Consider the following 18,558-nt stretch of genomic DNA (forward strand, 5'->3'; position numbering starts at 1 on the left):
CTCTTCGGCTCTGTTTAAGAGGCGAGCGCTACGGGCTTTGGTCAGCCCCATGCCTCCGGACCCTGCGCCGCCGGAGCCCGGGAGGGGAAGTGCCCGGCCAGGGGCGCAGGGTCCGGAGGCATAGGGGCTGCCCGAAGCCCAAGCGCTACCGGCTTCACGGTTTGCCGGGCAGCCTTCAGACCCTGCGCCCCCGGCTGGGCGCTTCCCCCCCCGGGCTCCAGCTGTGCTGGGGAAGCACCGGCCGCGGGCGCAGGGTCTGGGGGCTGCCCGGCAAACCATGAAGCCGGTAGCGCTCGGGCAGCCCTTTTCACGTGGCTGGGAGTGGGAGGGAGGATGGGGCAGAGTTGGGGCGGGGCTGGGGGTGGGAAATGGGCAGGGCCAGGGCCCCGTGGAGGGTCCTCTTTTTTAATTTGTTAAATATGGTAACCCTAGTCAAATGTGATCAAAAATGAATCGATACTGAAGAGTATGCCCCACCTTTCACAGAACGGCACGGAACAGGCAACGCATGGTACAGAGAAGGCTTCCCTATTATTATTACTAAGTTTAGATGGTCAAAAAAGCCTTCTGGAAACTAAGAGGAGAGTTGGATAACATTTGGTGCCTGATGCTTCCCCCTGCCCAATGAAAAATGCAGGTTTGCAAATACAAACATTTTGCAAATGTACATCCATTTCACCATATTGTTTATGTTGAAATAAAACAGAACAAAAATCAGAAAAGGTTAAAACATTTTGCTGAGTCATTTTCAAAATGAATTGCTTTTATTTTTCTATTAAAATCTCTGTTCTGAAATTTGCTTCAATTTTATTTTAAAAAATTTAAATAACTAAAAATAATAATGACAATCAAAACAAAATGTTTTATTTGGAGTCAAACAGAACATTTCTTTTACCCCAAATTACTTCTGTTTCAATTTCTCAGTTCACCAAAACATTTGAAAAAAAATAATTTTCCGGTCGACCCAAAGTGATTTCCCCCCCAGTTTTTCAGAACTGTCAGTCAACTAAAATTACCCTTTATTCACATAGCTCTACATAAAAGTGACCTACACAGCAAGAAACAGGAACTATCACTTCTTGATGACCAACAAATGCTTCACCTTGGAGAAAGAAACAGCTCGCTGAGACTACTTAGAAGTACTCATGGAACAATCGGAGAACCAATGGATGAGAGGAGAGGGAATGAAGATATGAGTAAACTTTGAAAAGTCAACACAAGACAAAGAACGGTGCTAGCAGTTTACTAAATAATTGTAAAGTGACTTACATACTCTGAACAGAGAATGAGTGCCTTTCCCCTCAGAGGACCTCAGGACTTAAACATACATAATACATATAAAGGAGCTACTGAAATGCAGGCACTTATAAGGTGGGAAATGGCAGTTGTTTAACAGAAGACAGAATTAGGAGTGAGGTTAAAATTAGGAGTGAGGAAGAATGCTGTATCCAGTTAAAGCTAAAGGGAAATGTTAGTAGGTAGAAGGTAATTACTTACCTACAGAGGTGCTCAGACTGAGGCAACAAGTCTAGGCCTTCACACAAGGTCAATAAGCTACACGTGATAATCCACTAACCAGGAAGTTAGATGTGCTGAGTAGGAAAAATTCAGAGACCTCTACCAAGACATCAGTGTAGCCAGTTAGAGGAGCTGAGTTAATGGAGACACTACAGGTCTCTGTGGGGTATCAGCCCAGCAAACTACAGATGATGAGCCAATGACCTCATAATAGTCTGAAAGCCAGAGGTGATGAGAGCTCACAAAGGCCTGTGCCTTGGTATCTCAGCAAGCTAGAGGTGCTGATGTAGTGACTTGCAGCAGCCTGTATCTTGACAGGAGCCCTGCCAGGAAGGTCACAGAAGCCTCTGCTTTGACAACAGCTTAGCAAATGCTGTGTTTAAAACTTATCAGTCTATTTAACACTGCCATTTGGTGCTCTGTGACTGACCACTCTTCAAAGCCCATCAGTGAAAATACAACAGGTAGAGTTGTCCTTGTTGTATTGTGTCAAACAAATATTGCACTAACTTCTTGTTCAATTACATAGTTCAAATAGTGCCTGGCAGTAAAAAAGAACAAAAGGAGAGTAGAGGTGGAGGAAATAAGAAGCTACAGAAATATAGGTGTATTTACATCTATACAGCATCTTTCACTTAAGGGGAATGAAAATTTAAATGAGTTGCTCATGGACAGCAGTGCCAGGAAGGCAAGCCAGGAGCCCTGACTTCTTGTTCACTGTGCTAAACACTAGACTAAAATGTCTTCCCTGAAGGCACAGAAGCAGGGTGTGGGTGAGGTAATGAAACAAAACAACCAGAGAGCAAGAAGAAAGTAAATAGAAAAAAAAAGTGAACAGAACACAAGAAAGAGGAATAAAGGATGGAATGAATAAATTGTCTGGAAGAGAGAGAAAATGAAGTCTAGACTCTAGAGGAATTTAGGGCTTGACCACTGAAGTCAGTGGAGCAGTTCCCCTTGTCTTCACTAGGCTTTGAATCAAGCAGGCCCTTTGCACAAGGCATGCAGAAGCCTGGAGAAAAACAGATGGAAGAAAGAACAGCAAACAACCAAAAGAACAGTAAGATGGGAGACAGTAAACAGGACCTAGAAACACAACATAGATTTTAAAAATGTTGATTTTATTTAACATTAATACCATAAAAGAACAGCGAGCTATAAAACATCTGGCAGAAGCTTTTTCCATAAATCAATCCTTATTACAAAGCAACAACAACAACAAATCAGGTTATTTTCCCAATGTAATAATGTTTTATATAATTACACTAAGGAATCTCCAGAGAGTGTAGTCACTCTAACATCTGCACAAAGAGCAGCTAGACTAAATTGTAATATAACTATGGTAATTGTGCCTAGAACAACAAATACCTTTATAATAATAAGAGTTGCTTTTAAAAAGAAAGACATGAAACACTTTTAAACAGTTTACACAATAGTGCCTGACAGATTTAAAACAAAACAAAACACCTGTATCTATAAGTGTCAATCAATGCCGAAGATCTGAGGTGGAGGACAAAATTAGACTTAACTCGAATTATTTTTTTTATTTGGTTAAAACTGTGTGTATGTCTTCATGTAATTATGTAGAGTGGATTTTATTTAATGAAATGTGTCCCTACACTTTGTTCTTTAAAAAATAAAAATCAATCAATGCCAGCAGCCGAAAATTCTTGGGTAACCGTATAATGACAAAGCAGTGTCTATGTACAATGCAAAGGGGGAGAAATAGTAACAAAACAATGTATGGTTTCAAATGTCCAAAAGGCTTGTCTGAGCACAGAGCTGGGAAACAGGAACCAATGGGTTCTAATCCCATCTCTGAGAAAGACTCTCTGTGACTTTAGGCAGATCACAGTTTTAATTCTGTAAGTCCTCCAATATTGAAGGCATTTGCTTAAAGAACTGTATAAGGATTCTATATATTTATTTTGATTTTAGGACAATATAAAACAAAGCCTGTCCTTCTGTAGGCACCCTTGCCATTAATTAAAATATTTTCTTCTCCTTTTCCTCCTCCACCAAAAACAACACATTTCTCCCTCAAAGCAATCAAAATCTCCTACCTGTCACACTCTGTTCCTAAAAGCCATGCCACCAACTGCCTCAGCTCTCTACTCCCACCAAAGACTGCTCAAACAGGTGGGACTTGCAGCATGCCCAGAACATCAACAGACTCACAAGGCTTTGGATGCAGGGGGAGAGTGAATTGCAAAGATGAGGGGCCATCACACAGAATTCCCCACCAGCAGCTCCTGTACTTATGTAGTGAAGTGGCTAAAGCTCATATGCTTCTGCACTACTCAGAGCAGTAAGGCGCCAGAAGAGAGGTGCTCTCAGGTAGGAAGGTCCCAGGCCAGTTAGGACTTTACAGTTAAAAATCAGCACCTTAAATTCTTCCTGGAAATAAATGAATGGCAAATGCAGATCCTGGACACTGGTGTCAGGTGCTCAGACAGATACTCTGCTTCATAAGCAAGCTACCGTGTTCTGCTCTATCTTCACCCACTGAATGGATTTCAGGTAAAGCACACTGCAGTATCTAGTCTAGAGGTGATAAAGGCATAGATTATGGTAGCTAGGTCCACATCCCAACGAAAAGGTGGCAGCCTCCTGGCTAGGTACAAATGGCAAAATGTTGTCTTGGTCATTGTGTCATCCGAAAGCATCTGGGAATCTAACCAAACCCTCACATTGACCATTGTTTACTGTCAAAGTTCCCAAACATCCTCTGTCAAAGAAGTTCACATAACCACTGCCAACTCTTCTAGTTGTTTCGCCCACACTCCATAATCACAATTTTCTCAGGAATGGGCCTCAGCCAATTTGCTCTCATTTATTTCCTAACCTGGCACAGACATTGAAAAAATGCACAGCCTCATTCACTGGCTGGACTTGACAGAGATATAAAGCTAGGTTTCATCAACATACCGTGAACCTTTCAATCCAGAGATCTGTATACAATTCCCCTCACTGGCCCACATACATATTGAATAAGTGGGGTTACAGAGTTGTGGTACCCTCCAGAGAGACCTCCAGGCAGAGGGACAATTGCCCCACACTGCACTCTGGAATCTGTCAGCAAGAAAGCAACAAAGCCACCAAAATGCATCCCCCTCCGCTCTAGCATTTTATACAGACATGCTCAATAACCCGCAATTAGTTGCCAACCAACCAGCAGACAAAACGTGACTTGTAAAGCTCATGTCATTTTTTATGAAAAGTATAGGGTGCTAGTTTTCCATAAGAACTTAAAAATCAATTTATTGGGTGAATCCCTGTCCCTCATTGAAGCCAATGGCAAAATCCACATTGACTTCAACAGTGTCTGAATTTCACATAGTGTCTCTCTTACATATGACAATACGCTGAGTCACAGTGGGCTGTGGGAACTGAGTTCTGTTGTGTAATGTCACCAACCTTACTCGTGCAACTAAATGCATCATAAACCAAGCTGATGCAATATTTATAAAAATGCAATTATGTATTTATGTAAAGAACGATCTTTTATTCCCAGAAACAAAGAGCATGGTTTAATATGGCAAATTATTGTTAAGAGATTACATGCCACAAGTTTTATAAGACCAAGTTCCTCAATGAATGTTGTAAACGGCCAAATTTTTCAGTTTTATCTGTGTGAAAAAATGGATTGATTATTAAGAAATCAGGGCACTCATCTTATTGCCAGGATATGTACTGACTACAAATGTCATGTGCTCTGTCTCCAGGAAACACACAGAGAGACAAACAACAATAGGCCGTGGATTCCTGGGATGAGATTAGCCATTGAAAGGCAGCAAAAGAAATACCACCACACTATTTTCATGAAACCAGAGCTCATCAATACAAAATCTATGACGGAGCAAAGTTATATCGAAGTCTTGACCATTGATATGAACGTCTCCATAACATCTGTTTATAAGCCCCAGAGGAACAGTTTGCTTTTATGAGCCCAGGAAATTTAGATCACAACAAAGCAAGTGTGATCATTGGTGACTTTAATAGCCATGGCATCACATGGGGTTACTGCAAAAATTATGAGACTGAAGACTTATCAAGATGTGGGCCAACGCACACCACCTAAGCCTGATCCATGACTCAAAACTACTCTTGATAGAGGGGAAGCTATAATCCAGATCTCGCCTTTGTTGACAGCAGCATAGAAGTTATGTGCAAAGATCCTGTATTGGAACCCATCCCGCACACACAACACAGTTAAGAACATAAGAACGGCCGTACTGGGTCAGACCAAAGGTCCATCTAGCCCAATATCCTGTCTACCGACAGTGGTCAATGCCAGGTGCCCCAGAGGGAGTGAATCTAACAGGTAATGATCAAGTGATCTCTCTCCTGCCATCCATCTCCACCCACTGACAAACAGAGTCTAGGGACACCATTCCTTAACCTCCATGAATTTATCCAGATCTCTTTTAAACACTGTTATAGTTTAAACAGCCTTCACAACTTTTTGGGTAAGGAGTTCCACAAGTTGACTGTGCGCTGTGTGAAGAAGAACTTCCTTTTATTTGTTTTAAACCATCTGCCTATTAATTTCATTGGTGACCCCTAGTTCTTGTATTATGGGAATAAGTAAATAACTTTTCCTTATCTACTTTCTCCACATCACTCATAATTTTATATACCTCTATCATATCCCCCCTTAGTCTCCTCTTTTCCAAGCTGAAAAGTCCTAGCCTCTTTAATCTCTCCTCATATGGAACCCTCTCTAAACCCCTAATCATTTTAGTTGCCCTTCTTTGAACCTTTTCTAGTGCCAGTATATCTTTTTTGAGATGAGGAGACCACATCTGTATGCAGTATTCAAGATGTGGGTGTACCATCGATTTATATAAGGGCAATAATATAATCTCTGTCTTATTCTCTATCCCCTTTTGAATGATTCCTAACATCCCGTTTTCTTTTTTGACCGCCTCTGCGCACTGCATGGACATCTTCAGAGAACTATCCATGATGACTCCAAGATCTTTTTCCTGATTCGTTGTCGCTAAATTAGCCCCCCATCATATTGTATGTATAGTTGGGGTTATTTTTTCCAATGTGCATTACTTTACATTTATCCACATTAAATTTCATTTGCCATTTTGTTGCCCAATCACAATCAATGCCATAGCAGCCATAACTCCAAATTTGGTACCAATGTATAGATGCTTCAATTTCAAGAAAGCAGATTGGAGAGGCTTTTCTGAAGACCTTGCTAAAAACTGACTTACATTGATTCAACTCTGGAGAACTATGATCTCTTAGTCATTTAAGTGCTGAAAATGAGGATCCAAACTCATCCCTGATGTGACTCCCTGTTTCACTCCCTTTCCTCCCAAAGGATCCCTTTACAGAATGAGGACTTGATTCACCCTTTGGGCTCAGAGTATTTCACTGTCTCAGTGGGGCCAGTTCTCCTTTCAGGAGCATGTGTGTGGCGGGGGGGGGGGGGGAAATGTGGGGGAGCTCACATCTGGAAATGAGATGGATGGTTGTATCCCACCCTTCCCTGGAGGTTCCACCGGCAGACAATTGCTTTACATTCTCCTCCAGGATCCATGATAGCCTCTCTGGCACAGGTTGTTCAAAGTATGTGCAGAATCCGTGCACGGCCTGGGAGTCCTTGCCATCCATGACCACTTTGGGGGCCACAGCCTTTGGCTCCCAACCCCTAAAAGCAGCAGACTTAGGGCAGATTGCAGTACTGTATCCCCGCTTCAGGTGGATTTCTGCCAGCAGATTCCAGGCAATGAATCTGGTGCATATAAGGGATCTCTTCACCCACCACTGAGGTGGAACACAGCCTTCATTGAAGGTTATCATAAATTATGTAGTATTCACCCAGACAGTCTTTATGGCCTCTTGCTCAAACACATGTACTATTTGAGCTCACATTATACGGAGAGGATTATAAGTCTCTCCAGGTGTGCACATAATTTAAGTAGCTGGTTTTAATTATTTTTTCCAAAATACCAAAGTCCTCTGATCCACCTTGGGGCCCAATACTGGCCGTTTCAATTTAAAAAACAAAGTCTTTTTTTAAGCCTCATTGGCAGGCAAAAACATCTGTACCACTGGCCAGAGGGGAGAGTGCATACTGCACTCAGAAAGAAAAACATCCAAAATGAACTGTGTATAAAATGAAAAGGAGAAGAATTTGGGGGCTGGATAGCTCAGGAGGCTGGGAATGAAGATGCACCAATTGGAACTGTGATTGTGGGTCTCTAGGAAGTGCTTTCCAGCCATCAGAGAGCATAAGAGCATCCCCTCAGACAATCCCCTCCCTCCCCCCCCCTTTTTTTTTAAATTATCTTGTCCATCTGCCACTCATATATGGCTCTCACCATCCCTCTCTTCCACATTTAGGAGCTGTCCTCCTCCTCGTTCCTTCCCGATTGCCTTCTCCATTTCCCCTTCATGGTTACCCTCACCCCTCTACAGTTCCCACCAGCTCTACCTACTCCTCTTCCCCTCTCCACACTGGTCTCCTTCCTCTTCCTCCCACCAGGACAAATCTAGGTGGCACATCCACATTCTCCTACTCACCTCTGGTAACACTTGCTGCAACCCTGTTCCTCCCTCCATGCCTACCCTCTCCACCTCCCACAAATCCATCTCCCCCTAAAACTCCACCCTTCTCATTCCCAACCTCATGCTCACCACCTCCCCTTCTTGTGAACGCCCACTCCCTCTCTACAAAGATCACAGCCGTGCACAACCTCTTCCTCTCTCTCAGCCTCCAGCTCCTGCCTCTCTCAGAGACCTGGATCTCTTCATCTGCTACTGCCTCTGCAACTGCCCTCTCTTAGGGAGGCCTCTCCTTCTCTCACTCCCTGCCCTGGATCAGACCACGGTTAGGGTGTTGGGCTTCTTCTCTCCCACTTCTCACCTCTCTTCTCTCCCTTCCCACTCTCTCTCTATTCTTTTGAGCAGCACCACAGCTGAGTCTTATCTCCTCTCACCTTCCATGCTGCTGCTGCTATCTACTGTGTACCCAACTCCACTCCATCAGCCTTCATCTCTGTTTTCGACTATTGGCTTGCTCACTCTCTCTTCCTTTCTTCACAGTCTCCCACTCTGATCCTCAATGACCTCAACTTCCATGTTCAGGACTCATCCAACCCCTTTGCTGCAGGTTTCCTCAACCTCACCTCTTCATTCAACCCGCTGTCCTAATTCAACTCTCCCACTCACCAATATGGCCTTTTACTCGACCTAGTCTTCACCAAGCACTGCTCTCGCTCTGATTTTTCTGTTGCTGAGTTCTCCCTCTCCAACCATCACTTGGTCTCTTTCAGGATCACCCATCAGCCTCTGGCCTTTCCATGACTTCCAGCCCAGCAGCAATGATGACTTCTCATCTGCTCTCAGCCCCTCTCCTCCCTGCCCACTCTTCCTTTTCTTCTGTTGATATAGTTGTTGGTTCTCTCTCTGTTTCTGTCTCCTCCTCCAAACTTGAGTCTTTTACCCCTCTCTCCCATCACAAGGTCAGCCCTGGCTCATCCCCAACATCCACTTCCTACATTCCTTTTGTGCTACAGAGCATTTCTGGAGGAAATCCCATGGCCATGCTGACTTCCTCCCCTACAAGTTTGTTCTCTCCTCCTTCAGTTCGGACATCTTCCTGCCTAAAAAATTCTACTTCTCCAACTTAATTGAATCTCATGCCCACAATCCCAGCTGCTTTTTCACCACCTTTGAGTCAGTCCTCCACCTGTCTCCACTCCTCTCTCCGCAGAAGATCGTGCTAATTTCTTTCAAGAGAAAATTGACAATGTGCAACACAGCCTTCCCTCCCCCTCCTACAACTCTCTCCTCTAACTCCCTCCCCATCAAAGATATAGGTGTTTTTGTCTGCTTTCATCCTCTAACTCCTCTAGTTGCCCCCGTGGTCCCATCCCACCCTGACTCCTGATCTCCCTTACACCCACTCTCATCCCTTCCTTTACTCTTCTCTGTAACCGATCATTCACTGTCCTCTGGCTTTTTCTCCTCACAATACAAGCATGCTTCAGTTTCTCCCATATTGAAAAGCTCACCCTTGAACCCACTTGCCCACTCCAACTCTCTACCTGCCCTTTCATACCTAGGTGGTCCCTCTAAGTCAAGGATAAAATAGGTTAGTGAGATAGTATAGGGAAGCCTGCACTGCCAGGGCTTGTTCATTGGATAAAGGATCTTCAATGCTCCTTTTCATCTCTGAACATATTGTCTACAATAGCGGTCTGGAGTTCCTCTCCTCCTAGTCTATCCTAGACCCTCTCCAATCCTGCTTCTGCCCCTTGCACTCCAATGAAACTGCTCTCACTAATGCCACTAATGACATCTTTCTAACCAAAGTTCAGAACCGGTAGTCCATCGTGACCTACCGGTCATCTTCAACACAGTCAGCCATGCTCTTCTACTTGAAAATTTGTCCTCTCTTAGCTTCCATGGCTCTGTCCTCTCCTGATTTTCCTCCTCTCTCTCTAATTGCTCCTTCAATGTGTCCTTCAGAGACTCCTCCTCATCCTCCCTCCAACTTTCTGTGGGGATTTCCCAAGGCCCTGTCCTTGGTCCCCCTCTCTTCTCCCTCTACAACCATCTGCAAAGACAAATGCAACTACCTTCTTGGTGCTGATGACTCTCAGATCTACCTCTCTATTTCAAACTGTCTCCTTCTGTCCATACTAAAATCTTGACTTGTCCCTCTGACACATCCACATGGATGTCTGGCCATCAGCTCAACATAGCTAAAACAGTGCTCTTAATCTGCCCCACAAACCCTTTGTGCTACCTCCTTTCTTGATCACTGTGGACAACACCAACATCCTGCCTGTAACCTGGGCATCATCTTCAATTCAGATCTCTCACTGCATCCTCATAGCCAGGCTCTCTCTAAATCTTGCACATTCTTTCCTCATAACATTTTGGAGATGTAGCCTTCCTTATCCGTCCATACAGCTTGTCCAGGCTGTCATCTTCTCACACTTCAATTGCTGCAATATCATTTTCTCTGGCTTGATAAGTGCCATATTGCCCCATTCATACCCATGCAGAATGCTAAGGCAAACATTTTCCTTGCCCATCATTTTGACCATGTACTCCCTCTCTTTGGATCCCTCTATTGGTTTCCCCTCCTCTACCATATCAAATATAAGCTGCTGTCTTCACTTTCAAGGCCCTTCACTGTCAAGATGTTGACTTCTGCCTCTGTTTGTCCAATGATCCCAGCCTGCATTGGTCAAATTTTCAAACAAGAACCTGCGTGTTATGCTCCCCTGTAAACATCAGCAAAGCTACCTCACTATCCTCCCTCTTCAACGCTCTCCCTTTCCAGAAAGCCTACAAATATCTCGGAAAGGGTTAGGCAATGGCATGCGGATATCAGTGTCCATCATGCTGACCAACATTGTCTCATTGTTGCTCGTGCTCCCACATTTGTCTGTCTACCTGTTGTCTCTTGTCTTATACTTAGATTGCAAGCTCTCTAGGGCAGGAACAGTCTTGCTCTGTGTTTGTACAGTGCCTAGTTCAATGGCATCCTGGTGCCACAACTAGAGCTTCTAGGCACTATGGTAATACAAATACATAATAAAAAAATAATAAATAATGATGATGATTAATGTAGGCAAGTAATGGTCTACGAGGTCACTACTGACCTACTGTGTTGCTAGTGAACTTATTAGGCTCACAGCCAGCATTTTAATCTAGGCAGGGAGTGACCAAAAGTGGTTCCTGTCAGATAGCTGTTTGGTGGCCTATGTGTAATGAACTGGTGGCATCTGTTCAGTTCTTGGTAGACAAATGAGTATCACCAAAACCCACCACCACAATTGGCTCTAGCTCACGTTCAGCTTCAGCAGAGATGCCAGTTGCCGAAGGTGCCTGGAGAACCAGTTACCCTCTCACTCCTAGGTGGTCCCCCCAAATCCAGGATAAAATAAGTTGGTGGGATAGTACAGGAAAGCCTGCACAGTCACTGACTGCTCACTGGATCAATAGAGGCTTTCCGTTCTCAGTGCTATTAACTAAGGCACTTTCAAGCACAAAATTCATGCTTAAAAAAAGAAAAGTTTGACACCAATCACATTCCTAGTTTCAGCCCAGAACAATTTGCATTGATAATTTATAAACCTGTGAAAATACTGCTATTTAGCTAGCATACAACTCTTGGTTGAATTATATAAGCCACGTGGCACCTCTAGGTCTGAATAGTACAATATGGACAAATAAAGAAATAGAGGCTCTAGTAGGAGAGAGAACCACTTACTACACAAGAAGAAGACTCTGAATCAAACAAGCTTATCGTAGCAGCAGCGGCAATGCTGATGGACAAGCTTCCCAGAAGGGAATTCTGCATATTTGTAGTTACATATTGATTGTTTTAACCATCTTTCAGTTCCAGCAATCGCAGACTATAAAAATGATGTATCTTTGTGGTTTGGCTCCCATTGAGAGCTTCGGCTCAGGCACCACTGCTAATTGCCAACATCTGCAAATTATTGTGTGTTGTTTTTTTTTTTAAAAAAGCCTCAGGCTTCAATACCTACGTCACTAGCTGGTTTCACCTACTGCTGAGTAACAGGGTGGAATTTGGAAGCTGGTGCTTAGCCAATGCAGGTCACTGGGTTTACCAATAAACACATTTTTTATAATAATATTTCTTCTCATTGCTACTGTGCTGTACAACAAATTGTAGCTAAATAAAACTAGAGAAAACAGCTTGCGGTTTCCTGTTAAGGATTAACATTATTCTAAAAAGATGGTCATCGCTTCAGAATATATTGGTGAATGAAGAGCATCCAGATCATTTAAAAAAGAAAAAACTTTTTGTGATAGTGTACAGAGCCAGAGACAATTAGTACAGAGGTATCCTTACTAGATCAGTTCAAGAAAGAAAAACACTCCATACAGGTAGTTTTGTAATCATATGTAGGAGCAATACGGAACAGTTTGTCAAAGCACAGTGTTCCCTTTCTTGCTGAAACGCTTGGCAATTATCTATATGTAGCAAGTTTGCCACAAGGGCTTACCACATCCTTGCATAAGTTAGGCAGATTTCATGACTGACACACAATAGAGCAGATGTTTTACAAGGGAACCATCCTTACCCAACATCTGTCTGGTAAACGAGTGAGAAAACATCATCTTGAACAATTAAGCCACAGCTGCTAGGCAACTGAGACTACTAGCTGGAAATGCATCACATGACATTAAGTCATAGGAGAAAACAGGTCAAAGCCTAGTGGCTCTGGAATACTCTCTTTCTTGCTTCTAAAAGGCAAAAGCTGGTAGTTAAGCTGGCTGTGAGCTTCATCACAACCCATGACACTCATTTGTACCCACTATTTGCTAGTCAATTTACAAGGTAAGCAGCACAAGTTTCATTGAAAGGGCTCCTGCATGAGTGTCAGTAACCAACAGTTACACAAAAGAAAAGGTCATTGATGTACTTCATCTGTGTGTGGATTTGCCATGGAAAACACTCAGGCTCTAATAGGAAATCCGAGTATTAGACACCATTCCTTTTTATTTTCCATCTATATTAAGAAGGCAGTGAGACAATATTTATTCTGTGTGACTTTGCTGTGGACGAAGGTAGATAAGGCTGAAACACATTATTCATTCTCAACACACTGCCATGTTCAAGAAAATCATCATCACTTAAGGCAAGACTGATTGTTAAATGCATTTGTATCAAGCTGTACAAGATAAATTGCCTTACATTTGTTGTATAGCCAGTACAGGACCAGCTATGAGAAAACAGACATAGAAGCCCAGATTTGCAGGCCAGCCTCAACCGAACCGAACACAGACACAAACATTCCCAAAATCATGGAAGTCTGTGAATTAAAGATAACTTAATCCTAGAAGGAGTAAGAAAAACAGGCAGTTAAGAAGATGAACAATGCCAACTAGCAGTAATACCTCTACATATTTAAGCTTGCCATTTATTAGTACAATTAGCCATATCCTAAAGTTTCTCATTCTTGGACTCTGTGGTCTCCATTGACAAAGAGCTAAGACATCAATCTGAAGCAGGGAAATTGTTCATTGTGTTACTGAAAGTCTTTCAAATAAAATATGTCACCCTCGCCTGCTGTGGCATGGAGGGGGTGATCTTTCATTTCTCTATGAATTCCGTTAACCCTTGATGAGTAAGAACAGAGTTTGGGCAAGACAACAGACGACAAACTGAGGTGAATGTGGGAAAAATGATAAAAAGTGGCTTCATAGTCAGAGTTTATTGGCCATAATCATGTGTCAATGGTCTTTCTTCATCAGTCTGTAAGCAGGATTTCACTACAGGTGGGGGCAACAAGGTGACCATTCTAGCCTTGTTTATTTTACTAAGGAGTGGCTACTAGCTGGAAACAGACAACTAAAAGAACCCTGTACACAGAAGGAAGAGGTCAAAGGTTAATTATACCCCCTAAAGGGGTATGAGCAATGGAATTTGTGCCTGAACACCTAGGTAGTTTAAGAAAAGCTGCCTAGAGAAGTTTGAACATAAAATATCACTTTGTCCACTATTCAGGGTGTCCTTCTTGGAAACAATGACATCATCTTCCTTACATCAAGGATGGAGTCTCTTTGGGTGGCAGTCTTTCACCCCAGCCCTCAGGATAGAAGTTGAAAGGACTTGGGAAATCCCACTTGCCCCGCTGCCACAAATTGCTTTTCTTGGAAAAAAGTCAAATGCTCACCAAAAGTTAGACAAGCTAGAAACAATTAATGGAGAGAGAGGAAAAAAAAAAAAAAAAAAACAAGAATACAAAACTATGCACCTACATGGAAAGGTTCCCTGTTCTGTATCAGGTGCAGTAATAATTGTTATGTATATTACAAACAGGCCAGGCCTGCAAAATATTTGCTACTAGTTTCCCTCCATACAAATTCAAAATAAATTACTGACTCCTGGTGACCCTCTTTTCCTCTCTGCCGACATCCATTCCAAAGATAAAGTAACTGGCTCATGTGAATGATCCACACAATTTCAGATTTGATAATTAAATAGGATGACGATGTGTCTCTGAAAACTGGAATGGTCCTGTTTTCAGGGCCTGTCTCCTGTTGGTCTTATCAAGGAAAGAGTTTAGTTTGGCTTTTGCCAATCTCACCTGACTGGCCATCTGAAAGAGCCAGAGGCCAGCAGAGCTGACAAAACTGATCCCATGCTGGGTGAGCATGCACACCCTAGGGTTGCCAGACATCCAGTTTTCAACTGGAACACCTGGTCAAAAAGGGACCCTCGTGGCTCTGGTCAACATTGTTGACTGGGCCGTCAAAAGTCCAGTCGGCAGCGCAGCAGGGCTCAGGCTCACTCCCTGCCCGCTCTGGCTATGCACAGCTCCCTGGAAGCAGCTGGCATGTCCAGCCCTTATGTGCAGGGGCAATCAGGGAAGCTCCATGTGCTGCCCCCACCTCTAGCACTGGCTCCACAGCTCCCATTGGCCAGGAACCACAGCCAATGGGGGCTATGGGGCGGTGCCTGTGGGCACAGGCAGCACACACACCAGGGGTGGCTCTATGCTTTTTGCCGCCCCAAGCACAGCAGTCAGGCGGCTTTCGGCAGCGTGGTCCACTGGTCACGCAGATTTGGTGGCATGCCTGTGGGAGGTCTGCTGGTGCCGCGCCTTCAGCGTCCCCGCCGCCGAATTATCAATGAAACCGCGGCACCAGCGGACCTCCCGCAGGCATGTCGCCAAGGGCAGCCTGACTGCCACCCTCACAGCGACTGACAGGCCACCCTGCTGCTTGCCACCTCAGGCACGCACTTGCTGCGCTGGTGCCTGGAGCCGCCCCTGGCACACACCATGCAGAGCCACTTGGCCACCCCTGCACCCAGGGGCCGGACATGCTGGCTACTTCTGGGAGCAGCACAGAGCCAGGGCACGCAGAGAGCCTGCCTTAGCCCTGCTGTGCCTTCGACCAGGAATCGCTGAGGTAAGCACTGCCAAGCTGGAGTGCAAACCCCCACCTGCACCCCACCCCCTGCCCTGGTGGGAACCCCCTCCTGCACCCAAACTCCCTCCCAGAACCTGCACCCCAACACCCTGCCCCAGCCCTGAGCCTCCTCCAGCATCCCAAACCCCCTCATCCCCGGCCCCACCCCAGAGCCCACATCCCCAGCCGGAACCTGAATCCCCTCCCACACTTCAACCCCCTGCCCCAGCCCTGAGCCTGCTCCCTCACTCCAAACTCCTTGGCCCCAGCCCAGAGCCCCCTCGTCCATCCCAAGCCCCTCATCCCCAGCCACACCCCAGAGCTCGCACCCCCAACTGGAGCCCTCACCCCCCTCCTGCACCCTAACCCCCTGCCCCAGCCCAGGGAAAGTGAGCGAGGGTAGGGGCGAGCAAGTGACAGAGGGAGGGGGGCTGGAGTGAGTGTGCGGAGGGGCCTCAGAGAAGGGGTGGGGCAGGACCTCAGGGAAGGGGCAGGGTAGGGGGCAGGGCAGGGTGTTCAGTTTTGTGCAATTAGAAAGTGGGCAACCCTAGCATGCACTACAGATCTGTCATACACTAATGTTGCTACCCTACCCCCAAGAAAGCTTGCAGTAAGGAATCCCTCCCTCTCACAGAGTCAGATCTGCGGGCCTGATTCACCTCTAATGTAGACTGGTATAAATCAGGAGTACATCCACTGAAGTCTGGTATAAAACTGATGTCAGTGAGTGGAGACTCAGGCCCTGAGACTCTGGGCACAGAGACAAGCAGTTCAGCTGACCTGCCACAATATCCGGGCAACTACTGACCCAGATAAAGAGGAAGCACCCAGGCCTCTGCACTCCTCCTCTGCAACATTGCCAATCACTGAGCAGTCACCTCAGCAGATCTGTGTTTTCCTGTCAGCCCAGAATGCTAGAGGCGTTCAGTGAGTGAGCTCACAACCCCTGTGCCGTGGCATCAGCTCAGTAAACTAAAGGTGCAGAGTCAGAGCACGCACAGTGGCCTGTGTTTGGATAACACCCAACGAAGCTAGAGGTGCTGAATCAGCGACATCCCAGAGCCCTGTCCCTGGGCATCACACCACCGAGCTAGGGGTGCTGCGCAGGGGTCTGTGTGAGGAGCATGTGTAAGCACAGTTCACTCTCCCAGCTAATAGCAGGAGGAGAGTTCCCCCTCCGCTCCCTCTACTGAACTTGGGGGAGTGGATGGATTTGCGATGGCTTCAGACTTTCCACCCACAAAAACAACTCAGAAGCTAATGCTCTTCGGCTTTTTAAGTAGGGTACAACATAATTCAACTGTCAGCCTTCCTGGTCAGTGTATCTATGAAGCCTTTAGGATGAGTGTGCAGCTTGAACATAGTGACGGAGACAAGGAGACAGGCAGCGGTTAATCTGTATAGGACCCTCAAGGTGAGGATGGGTACATAGATAAATGGACAGACAGATTTAACTTGGTAGTGAAAAAAATGTATGTGCACACAGATAGCTAGGAAATGCATATACATGTTCAGTAGAGGATCATAACTCTTAAAAAATAAGCTCAGAAAGGCTTATCACATATTTGCCCATCTTCTAGAGACAGCCCATCCCATCCTTTCAATTGGACATAAGTTTACTACTTCCCTTATTATCAATTTCAATAAAATGTGACACAAAATAGCTGTGTGGTCATCGTTCCCAGACCATACTGTATTTTTCTCCCCTTCACTAGTGTCATATTATAACAGACTAGCTAGTCAGGAAAAATGCCTTAAAATGTGTGATCACATTGTCCTGTAACCTAACATCTTTGGGTGACTACTACTTCTGTCTAATTGGTCACAAGTACCATAATTAAATGTAAAATACACAAGATCAAAAAGCTCTGAAAAATTCTCTGTGGGATTCATTCCATTTCACCCTTCTCTTTTATCTTCCACTGAGGACTCCAGCGTTGGGTGTGGGGGGGGGGGAGGCACCTTAAAAAAGTGCTCTTTGCTTTTTTGGCTTCTCTTCTCTTCCTCCATCACTCTTGCTGACCTGCAACTCCTGATTCCAACTCAACCACACTCACGCAGTCACATTATGAATTGCAGATAAAGTTGCAGCAGATCTATTGTGAGTGGGGCAGGCTTATTTGTTATGAACTCTGGTGACGTGGCAGTTCTTTGGTTTTCTTGGACCTTCTGATTAAATTTAATGACTGAACGAAGCTTACATGATTGGAGGATTGAATTGCAGCTGAGGAAAAGTTCAGGTGGGATTGTATTTTTCTCTGAACGAGGCCTGTCTTGACCATGCTGAGCTAAATCAGGAGATTACAGGCTGGAGTTCCACGGATTTGAGCTTTGCGATGTGACAACCTTTGTGCTTTGAAGTCACCTTATCACTGTTCCCTCATGCAGAAGAGTCCATGTTCTAGGCTCCTCCTCTTGGTATTAACCACGCATTGAATACAAAGGCTGCTCACTCCTGCCATTTATTCTCCATTCCTGACAGAAGGGCTCTTGGACTGGCAGTACAATACAATGTTTATAGGGTCACAACAGGTTACAATAATGTTTGCAGCTAAAATCATAGACTCAGACTTTAAGGTCAGAAGGGACCATCATGATCATCTAGTCTGACCACCTGCACATTGCAGGCCACAGAACCTCACCTACCCACTCCTATAATAGACCCATAATCTCTGGCTTAGTTACTAAAGGGGACAAATCTTGATTTAAAAGACATTAAGTTACAGAGAATCCACCAGTTACTCTAGTTCAAACAAGCAATTGACCTGTGCCCCATGTTGCAGAGGAAGGCAAAAAACAAAAATCCCAGTGTCTCTGTCAATCTGACCTGGGAAAAAATTCCTTCCCAACCCCAAATATGGCAATCAGTTAGACCCAGAGCATGTGGGCAAGATCCACCAGCCAGACACCTGTAGAAACTCAGAGCCCTCCCCATCTAGTGTCCCATCAGGACTAGATTTTCCTTCACTTTTTTAATTTCTAGTTAGCAAATAGTTAAATCTCAGGCAAGCAGTTCACAGGAGGTGTCCTCTGGAATCACACATAATTCTATTCACTGGGAATGGTTCCCAAACAATCTAGTTTATCCAATAGCTGTCACCTCACTTTAGGAGT

This window comes from Trachemys scripta, chromosome 1 (assembly GCF_013100865.1).
Source record: "Trachemys scripta elegans isolate TJP31775 chromosome 1, CAS_Tse_1.0, whole genome shotgun sequence".
Lineage (NCBI taxonomy): Eukaryota > Metazoa > Chordata > Testudines > Emydidae > Trachemys > Trachemys scripta.